The 10804-nt window shown below is 43.2% G+C and overlaps 1 long non-coding RNA gene across 1 annotated transcript in view; it reads right to left on the reverse strand.

Moving 5' to 3' along the window:
* The window catches only part of LOC125486509, a 71118-nt gene that overhangs the window by 46471 nt on the left and 13843 nt on the right, over positions 1-10804 (reverse strand). Inside the window, exon 2 of the long non-coding RNA XR_007265171.1 lies at positions 2008-2106. This is a non-coding gene — a long non-coding RNA (uncharacterized LOC125486509). The remainder of the gene's footprint in view (positions 1-2007; positions 2107-10804) is intronic.

Here is a 10804-nt window from a genome sequence, read left to right on the forward strand (position 1 = left end):
TGCACAGCATAGCCAAAGGGAGATTTAGCAATTTTCGAGGAAGACGAAGAAATATTTGTACAAGTGAGAGGCTGCAAAGGTGACAACTATCAAAAAAGGGTTGAAATGTTTGAGAGTTGGGAACCAAGATATATGTTTAATGCTCTGTGATTTGTTTCATTGTGAACATGATTTACTACTTTGTACCTTTTAAGTTGCTCCAGTCCTGTGTAACACATAAATGTTTCACTGATTTCACTCAACAGTGAGGTAAGAAGAAATCATTTCACTTCTGAGAGTTATCAGTGAATTTGTCTTGGAATGTGTTATTAACCTTCTTTAACATGTGTTTCAAGTCTGATTCTGGCAGACCAGCATCTGTTGATCAGTTCCTGACAATTGTACATTTAAATTCAGTATCCTTACTCTAACAGTAGAATGGTAGACTCATGAAAAGTTAACACAGTGAATAAGAGAAAAGATTTAGTCATGTAAACTTGGAGATTCAACTTAGGGCATGATGTGATTGAAACAAATGTGATATAAAATCAGCTTTTTGTTTGCTGCCTTTGAGAGTTTCTCAGTAAAATGAGTCTGGACATTCTTCAGCCTGTTGGTGAACAGTATTACATTTGATCTTCTACCTCAATTTTATAGATCAACTGAACTGCTTATCCACTATCTCACAATTGTTCATTTGTTGATGGCTCTGCGTGTTTACTTGATTGCAATATTAAAGACACTTTCTGCTCCTGTACTTTGTTTCTTCTGCATGATGTGGAGGTGCCGGTGTTGGACTGGGATGGACAGTCAGAAATCACATGACCCCAGGTTATATTCTGAACAAAGCCTCACGCCTACGATTCAGTGTCCGCCTGAGATGGCACCTTTGTATATTCCTATGGCTTTGCCTGATTGTCATGACAGCACAGCACTGACATTGACTTTATAAACACTTTACCCACTATCTAACACTCTTGGTCACCTGCAGAGACTTATCATCTGACACTCCACTCACACCAGTTGAATGATCTTTTGATCTCTCTGCCTATAAGCTCTGTGTCTGTGCCCAGCTCTCTTACTACACCCGACAAAGGGGCTGTGCTCCAAAAGCTTGGGTGATTCTGAATAAATCTGTTGGACTGGAGTCATGTGACTTCTGACTTCCTTCTGCGCAACAACATTGCGGGAGCACCTTCACCACATGGACTAAAGGACCACCTTTTCAAGGACAACTGGTGATGAATAATACACTTTGCCTTGCTAGTGACACCCATAGAGAACTAATTGGTAAGAAATTATCTAGAGGTTTAGTTCTGCTGTTTTAACACTTTAAAGGCAATATTCTTTAAAAGTCTTTTGAATTATTTGAAACAATTTTTAAAAATAATATCAAGCCACAGTCCTTTGGTTTACATGATCAACATTCTACCAAGTGGATTTTAGATTTGGAGGCTCCCAGATTTAGTTGTAGCTCTGTGCTGCGTTAGCTGTGGCAGTAAAAAGAATATTTATTTAGTTTCAGTGTCCCTGGCTGAAGGGGGTGGAACATCAATTCCTGCTGTGAATTAGATTCAATGCTTTCTTCTGCATTGGTTCATTATCAAACAGTGGAAGGCATATCAATGTGAATTTTGGGTATGGACAAAATTGAATTTAGCAATGATGTAATGCTCACTAATGTAATATTAAACCAGACGGACCAGATTAGATTTGATTTGATTTATTTTTGTCACATGTACCAAGATACAGTGAAAAGGATTGTTTTGCGTGCTAACCAGACAAACTACCTTACATAAGTGCATCAGGGTAATAGAACAGAATGCAGAATATTATCTGTGCTGAGTTTTCTGATCTCAGCAAGCATGGTTATTCAGTCTGATGATTGGCTTCCCAAAGATAGTGAGGGAAAAATCATTCAAGTTTCCTGCATTATAATTTCTAACTAGTGACCTGCTGCTAATGTTTAGACATTAGATGAAGACATCGGCAAGTGTGATTATGACAAAACCACAGTAGAATTATTACCTGAGGGTTACCGTCTTCACTGGACAGAAAGGTCAATCATGGTGTAAAATAGGTAGCCCATCTGCTCATTTCGCTCCACTGACATTTATCAAGTTCATCCTGTAGTGTTGAAATGTTGGAGGTTTAAAAACCACATAGTGATACGTAAATATCCAGTCATGGAGTCATTGAGTAATACAGCATGGAATCAGGCCCTTTGGTCTAACCTGGTCCATGCTGACCATGGTGCCCGTTCAGCTAGTTCCAATTGCCTGCATTTGGTCCATATCCCTCTAAACTGTTGCCATCCATGTACATACACAAATATTTTTTAAATGTTGCTATTGTACCTGCCTCAACCACTTTCTCTGGCAGCCCATTCCGCATAAGCACCACTCTCTGTGTGACAAAGTTGTCAGGTCCTTCTTAAATTTTTCTCCTCTCACCTTAAACCTATGCCCTCCAGTTTTCAATTCCCCATTCCTGGGCAAAAGCCTATATACATTTACCCTATCAATGCCCCTCATGACTTTATACACTTCAATAAGGTCACCCCCTCATTCTCCTACGTTCCAAGGAATAAAGTCCTATCCTGGCTTTATCCACCTTTTGTAATATAAGCACGCACGTGTAGTTAAGCAAGAGATGTAAGGTTTTCTAGGTGTTTTGTACATGACTGTAGCCAGGGTCTAACAAATTGTCAGTAATGAAACACTTTATATTTTGTTTATTGGCCTTAACTATGTCATATATGGAAATGTTTGGTACAATACCAACAACTTATGTGCATATAGCAGCTCTAATGTATAAAATCTCCAAAGAGGGTCATACAGATGAGGAGCTATTGGTGATGAGTTGTCCTTTGCTCTTGCCCCTCATGAGAAATGGAAGCTGGAGCTGCATTTGTCTGGCAGCAGAGTAGTGCAGCTGTAGGTGAGTGAAATACTTGACCACAGAAATGCCAAACATGAAATTGACAATCATAGAATCCCTAAGTGTGGAAACAGGCCATTCAGGCCATCCAGTCCACAACCACCCTCCGAAGAGCATCCCACCCAGACCCATCCCATTCCTGTAACCCTGCATTTCCCATCACTAATCCACCTAATCTGCACATCCCTTGGACACAATGGGCAATTTAACATGGCCCATCTACCTAACCTGCACATCTTTGGATTGTGGGAGGAAACTGGAACACCCAGAGGAAACCCACGTAGACATAGGGAGAATGCACAAACTCCACACAGCCAATTGCCCAAGGCTGGAATCAAACCCGGGTCCCTGGCACTACAAGGCAGCAGGCTAACCACTAAGTCACCGTGCCACCCTTTGAAATTACCTTGTGATCACCTTGGTAGGAGATGTGCTTTGAACAGCAGTCTTTCACCTGATGTTGGCAAGAGTTCCTCTATGTAACTGATCAAACCCTTCCCAAGTTTTCAACTTCACTGAAAAGAAGCTCTTTGTACCACACACTCACCCTAGTGACCCTGGAGAGCTGGTGACAGGTTAGAAAACAGGTCTTCTGGCTGGGAGGGTTAAAACTAGTTCTTAATTGATTTCTAACAGCCATAATTCGTTGTCCAACAGTTCCAGGATTACTTTCTGTTTACTTTCAATACCACACTGACACAAGCTGGAAGAGGATGGCATGATATCAAGATCTGAAGATAGTGTTGATTTCACAGGATTTAGCATTTCCACATTAGGAAACCCAACTACACCTTATCGGGTAAAGACCTCACCAATATTTCAGGTTAATGTCACTTCAGCACAACCGTGAGAAGTTAGAGACGGTCCTAAGTAAGTATTGCGGCAGGGGGTAAGTGGGAAGAGGGACATTTAAAAACAGAGAGAGGAAGTGATTAAATGACAAGCAAAAAGCAGGCAGTAATGAGATGAGTAAAGATACAGAATATGCACATCTATGGATTTCTATTTTGATTTGGTTGTAATTTTGAAATGTTTTCTCTTCCACATTAGCATGCAGTTGATTGACAGGGAACTTCACATCCATGAAAGTGCACTTCCAGGGATCTTAAAAGTTGGATAAAGGAAAGGTGGTAGAAGGGTGGGGAGAGAGTTTGCACTTCAGCCAGAAATAGTAACTGTGTTTTAACAGTAAGACTTTAGATGGACTCAGTGTCTCTATTCGCCTTCTAAGATTCAGGTTCTAGGTCACGGCTGTTTACAACAGAGACATCGCTCTGGCACAGTACAATAAGCCAAGTGTCTCTATACAGCAGGAAATGTGGTGGTGATGACACAGGGGTGTCAAATTCACCACATCAGCCTGTTTACTATCTAATGACAGAACACATGACACTTAAGCACATTTGTCTGAAGTGTGTACAGTGGATTATGCCATCAGAAGGGGGAAATTAACTTCATACAACAAATCCAAGTTTTGGCCAGGAGAGAGACCCAGCTTTGAATGACTTTTGGGTAGATCTCCCTGACTGTACTTTATACTACCTTTTGGGTTATTTTTGTCATCCTAATACGCTTTCTGAAACAATCAACTGTGATCCAGTTTGATCAAAGTAATCAGGGTTTTGTCAAACCTGCTGGTTTAGTCCAATTTTATCAGTATCATTCACAATAAGTCTCTCAGAGTGGATGTATGACCACACCTTAGTCGGAGTCAGGGAGACTACCTTCAAATGAGGTGACTAACAGCAAGCACCCACACAAAATAAGTACTAAACATTTCAAGACAAAAAAAATTAAAGTAACATGATCTCGTGTTGTCAATAAATGTTGTGGTGAGGAGGTTAGACACAATTCTCCTTCACAAACCGGCCTGAAACCGACAAAGTTGCACTGGAGAACATGGACAAATTCTGGCAGTGCTGACCTATTGCTGGTTTTGATGATGCTGGCTGCCTCCTCCCTGCCTGCTGCAGGCAAATGGCACCGGGAGCGCAGTGTCTGCATCTCTTGCCAACTTCCCACTTACTGTCACTGCCCATCACAAGGCCACTGCTGGGTGAAAACACTAGGCGCTGGGAAGTGGCTGTAAAGAGTGTGAAGCTCTGCCCAGGGAGGGAGTGGTCCTTTTTGTGATTATACCTTTGAAAAATGCCTCAGGATGTTTTTCTCCAATATAGGAACTATTCAAGTTGTTTGTTGTAGCAACCTTTTCTCTCACTCCTGTCTGGCCCTGAAACAATGGTGGCCCGTCTTGGTTGTGGTGTTTCACAATGCTATAAGTCTAAAGATCAGTGTGCTATATCTTTTCATGTCCCTCAATAACTCTTCTGCCCCCTAATTCCCCTTTAGCACTGCCAGACACAGTTTTGCTGTTGGCTGCTGTGCATAAGGGAAAGGGGCAGATCTCGTGGAGTGAAGAGAGCTAAAGGGGAGAATTTGGATTGTTTTACCAGACAAAACAAGTGAGAGGAGGATCTGCTAAATTCAAAGCGATGGCAACACGCATTCTACTTAATCCTAGGTCATTCACTCAGAACATTTGAATATGCTGGCTCAGTGCCTATTATCAATTGTAATATTTTTACACTTGTCACTGTAAGGAGCTTTGATTGTTGCCAAGAGATTATAGTTTGAATGACAGGACACGCAGCACCTACAGGAAAATTAGTCTAGATTTCCCCACAGGGCACAAACACCACCAAAAACAGCAACAAAAACAAAGTTGCTGGAAAAGGTCAGTAGGTCTGGCAGCATCTGTGAAGGAGAAAACAGAGTTAATGTTTCGGGTACAGTGACCCTTCCTCAGAACTGAAGCAATCAACTGACAACTCAGAACCCTTCTGAGGAAGGGCCACCAGACCTGAAAAGTTAACTCTGTTTTTTCCTTCATAGATGCTGCCAGACCTGCTGACCTTTTCCAGCAACTTTGTTTTTGTTCCTGATTTACAGCATCCACAGTTCTTTTGGTTTTTACCAAAAACAGCAAGCTGGGAATGATGACAACACTATGTCACAAAGAAAACTGCTGCAGTAGGGTTACCAATTCTCTAGGATTGACCTTGACTCTCCAAAAAGTAAAGGCAATCTCCAGGGCACTGCTGTGATCAACACTAGGGATAAATCATCAGGACACTCAAAACAATTAAAGTCTTTTGCTATTTCCTTTGCATGTTACTTTTTAACAGGTATCAAAATATTGAAAATAGGACAAAAATGTTGTTTAACAGACAGTCAAACACTCTCCAACTGGGTTCCAAGTCTATTTGCTTTTCAATTGTTGTCAGAGGGCAGTATGTCACAAGGGTGAACATATAGCCAGCCAATGGCTGAAGCGTGGGGCAAGTCAGCTGATGAAATGTCCAGGAATAAATTTAACAACACCTTGCTCCAGTCATTTTCAGAGGCAGGCTCATGTGACTAATTAAAGGAAGTCGTGTCATTGGAAATATTTGGAAGCTTGCCAGGTGAAAATAGAATGTGACTAAAGGACAGGCCTTGCTGGCGCTATCAAGATGCAGACTTAATATTATCCAAATGTCGGGGAGGTACTGAATAACCCCTCAACCTGCCATGCCCCAACTGCTTTACAGACCCCAATTTACCAATGCTACTATGGAAAATTTTGTGAAGGGTTAAATGGACAATCACATTGAGAATTATTTAGGATTTCTGAGAGGTAGTGCCTACAGTAATGTCACTGCAGATAGTCCACACACAGTCATTCGATATTAATGTTTAATGTCCTTACTATGTCAGACAAGGCAAAATAAGCCAACTGCACCATCTAATTATGTACTATATAAAGCATGTCTGTCACAACCACCTCGCCATCACGCTATGTTAAGATGCTCATCTATCATCAATGAGTACAGTGGTGCCTGTTATATCACCAGCAAATGTATCTTCATTCACATCTAGATATTTTTAAACAGCCTGTTTCAACAAGTTATGATACTCCTAGAGATGGGATTTGAAACAAGCCTTCTGGTTCAAAGGCAGGGGTAATACCACGGTACCACAAGAAACCTTACCCTGACATCTATTTACCCCACATGGAATCCAACAGTTTTTATTTTCATGAGCCATTCCATTCATTATGGATTGGACACCGACCCTTGGGCTTAGTCAAAGCCACAGAAGATGATTCTCATCCTTTATCCAGGAGAGATAAATAAAAACTGGTCAGGTGGAGACCTCTGCCTTCTCATCCCTGACAATGTTGAAATGTATCCTGATGGGGAAGATCACAGAAGGTGCTGGAGAGTGAAGGAAGGTGCAGTAATTGTAAGAAGTTCAACCAGCTGGACATCATAGAATATGACTTCCCCGATTGAGACTGTTAATTTGATCCAATCGGGGAGCCCTGGCTGACAGGGAAGTGTCAGAACTACTGACACCCTGGTGCTTGACTCTGAACAAGGCAGTACTATATTCAAAGACCATTTATTTGTAAGTAAAAGGTGATTGGCAAAGGGATACCAGCTTCTGTAGAGTTACTTCAGTGGCAACAAGAGTAAAGCATGATCCTTTGAGTTTGGATGTGCATTTTCTTACATCATGACTTTGAGAAGCTTGACCCATTTAACCTTGCTGTTGAGCACCGAGCCAATATGTGGAAAGAATGTGTTATTTTTTCCGGGCAAACGACATTGTGGCAGACAAGAAACAACGTGTAATTCTCCTGAGAGCCTGCGAAGCTGCAGTTTTTCTGTTACTAGGATCCTAACTTTCCCTGAGGCACCAGATACAAAAACCTTTCAAGAATTGACTGACATAGTTAAGGAATATTATGACCCCAAACCTCCTCTAATTCTGAGGTGCTATTGCTTTTACTCAGCAATTCGAGAACCAGCGTAATCTGTATTGGGGTTTTTGACTAGGTGGAGATCATAAGCAGAAGCCTTTGAATTTGACTTAACCCCTAATGAAATGCTGAGAGGCCGCTTGGTATGTGGGATTAATAATGTAAATATGCAAAAATGTCCATTAGCTGAATCCCAACTGGACTTCAAACAGGGACTACAATTGGCTTTACCATTGGAAAATGTGGCAAGTGGAGAACATTTTTCAAGGTCTACCTCAGGCCGCCATTTACCTAGATGACGTCCTGATAACAGGGAAAATAAATAAGGAACACTTTGAGAACTTGCATATAGTCCTGAGGCATTTTTCCAAGGCAGACGTATGCCTAAGAAGGGAAAAATGCATGTTACAGGTCCCTAAAGTGACCTTGGTTAGAGACAAAAGAACTGCAGATGCTAGAATGTAAGGTAGAAAAACATGAGGCTGGAAGAACACATCAAGCCAGGCAGCGTCTGGAGGAAAGGAGAAGTCAACATTTCAGGTAATACCCTTCTTCAGGACTGAATGTGAGGGTAGGTGGAGCTGCAGATAAAGGGGGTGGTATCGGAATGGTGGTGATAGGTAGACACTGGTAGTAGATTGACCTCGTTGGTCTATGGGAGGGATGAATCTGGTTGGTGGCTGGAAGGGAGGTCAATAGGTGGAATGGAAGGGAGGAGGTGGGGCTGGAAAGGGAACCAAGGGATGGGTGGGAAGGTTATTTGAAATTAGGGAACTCAAGGTTGAGTCCTCCGGGCTGTTGGGTTCCTAAGTGGAGGATAAGGTGTTGTTCCTCAAATTTGCATTCTGAATCGTTGCAACACTTGAGGAGGCTGAGGACGGACTTGTCGTAGGGGGAGTGGGGTGTTTGGGTGAGTTGAAGTGGATGGTGACTGGGAAGTTAGGCTGGCCATTATGGGCCAGGCGAAGATGCTTGGCAAAATGGTCCCCTAGTGTATATTTGGTCTCACCAATGTGAGAAGACCACATCAGGAGCACCAGATGCAATGGACTGGGTTGGAGGAGATGCAGGTGAAGCTCTGTCTCACTTGGAAGGGTTGTTTAGGGCCCTGGATGGGGGTGAGGGAGGTGGTGTGTGGGCAGGTGTTACATCTTTAATGGTTACAGGGGAAGGTACCGGAGGGAGGGGGGCAGTGTTTGGTTATAGTGGTTGGTGGGGAGTGTGGCACAAACTAAGGAATGGTGAAGGGAATGGTCCTTGTGGAAGGCAGAGAGGGGTGGGGAGTGGAAGATGTTCTGGGTGGTGGGGTCTAGTTGGAATTGGTGCAAGTGTTTGAGAATGATATGTTTGATGCAGAGTCTGGTGGGGTGGAAAGTGAGGACCTTATCTTTATTATGTTTGAAGGGGGTTGTGGTTTAGAGCTGCGGAGCGGGGAATGGAGGAGGTGCAGTGGAGGGCTGGCTAGATGACTGACGGGGGAAAAGAGCGTTGTTTGAAAAAGACGGACATCTGGGATGCTTGGGAGTGGAACATCTCCTCGTCAGACCAGATGCGATGAAGACGGAGGAATTGGGAAAACGGGATGGAGTTTTTGCAGGATACAGGGTGGGAGGAGACATAGTCTAAGTAACTATGGGAGTTTGTGAGTTTATAGTAAATGTCTGTCTGTAAACTGTCACCAGAAATGGAAACGAAGAGGTCAAGAAAGGGGAGGGAGGTGTCTGAGATAGACCAAGTGAATTTGAGGGCGTGGGGGGAGATGCTGTTAGCGAAGTCGATGAACTGCTCCAGTTCAGCCTGGGTGTAGGGTGCAGCACCAATGCAGTCATGGATGTGAAGGCAGGAAAGTTGGGGAACAGTGCCTGTGTACATACTGAACAGCGTCAACAGGCAGGTGTAGCTGGGGTCCATGCATGTGTCCATGGCAACCCCCTGGATTTAGAGAAAGTGGGAAGAATTGAAGGAAAAGTTATTGAGGGTGAGGACTAGTTTGGTGAGGCAGAGAAAGGTATTGGTGGGGTGGGGACTGGATAGGCCTGGAGGGGGAAAAACTGAGGGGCTGTAGGCTGTCCTTGTGGGGTATTTACGGGTATTGCGATTGCACGTCCATAGTAAAGATGAAGCGCTGGGGGCCAGGGAACTTGAAGTTTCTGAAGATGTGGAGGGTGTGGTTTGTGTCCTGGATGTAGGTGGGAGTGCCTGGACCAAGGGGGAGAGAAGGGAGTTGGGCTACGAAGTTACAAGACAGGGTTGCACACATTGGAAGATAAAGTAAGGATGATTAAAGGTGTTCCAGCCCCCACATCTGACCAGGAGCTTAGTTCGTTTCTGGGGCTGGTAAATTATTATGGAAAGTTCATACATAACTTAGTGCACTTTTGCAGCAACTCCTTATAAAGAGTCAGCCTTGGAAATGGTCTCATAGACAAGCCCTAGCTTTCAGTGAAATAAAGAAACAACTATCATCCTGTAAGGTGTTGGCACACTATAATCCTGAGAAAGATCATGAGATGCCTCTCCATATGGCATCTGGCTGGTTTAGCTCATAGATGGCCCAAAGGAGAGAAATGCTCAATAGTGTATACATACAGGACTTTGGGCAATGCCGAGTGTAAGTACTCCCAGATACATACAGACGGATTGGCAGTCATAGTTGGAGTCAGGAAGTTCCACCAATATCATTATAGGCAAAATTTGATGATAATCACAGCCACAAACCCCTACTTGCTCTACTGAAAGAAGACAGGGCAGTGCTGCCCATAGCTCTGGGGATCTTCAATGGTGGGCTCTAATAATTATATGTTAGAACACTGTCTGGGAGGCCGAGTAGCAAATGTGGATGCAGTGAGCTGCCTCCCATTAGCACATACCATCAGTAGTACCCCCAATGGAACAGTCTGTAATGGTAATAAATTTTCTGGAAACTCTCCAAGTCACAGCTGACAACGTCAGACTTTTGACACAGAAAGATCCAGTCCTTCCAAACCTGAAACATCTGGCGGTGATGGTGGAAGCCAAAGTGCCAACACAAGTAGAAATGAGATAGTAGGAACTGCAGATGCTGGAGAATCCGAGACAACA

Source organism: Rhincodon typus, chromosome 29 (assembly GCF_021869965.1).
Source record: "Rhincodon typus isolate 14 chromosome 29, sRhiTyp1.1, whole genome shotgun sequence".
In the NCBI taxonomy this organism is placed as follows: Eukaryota; Metazoa; Chordata; class Chondrichthyes; order Orectolobiformes; family Rhincodontidae; genus Rhincodon; species Rhincodon typus.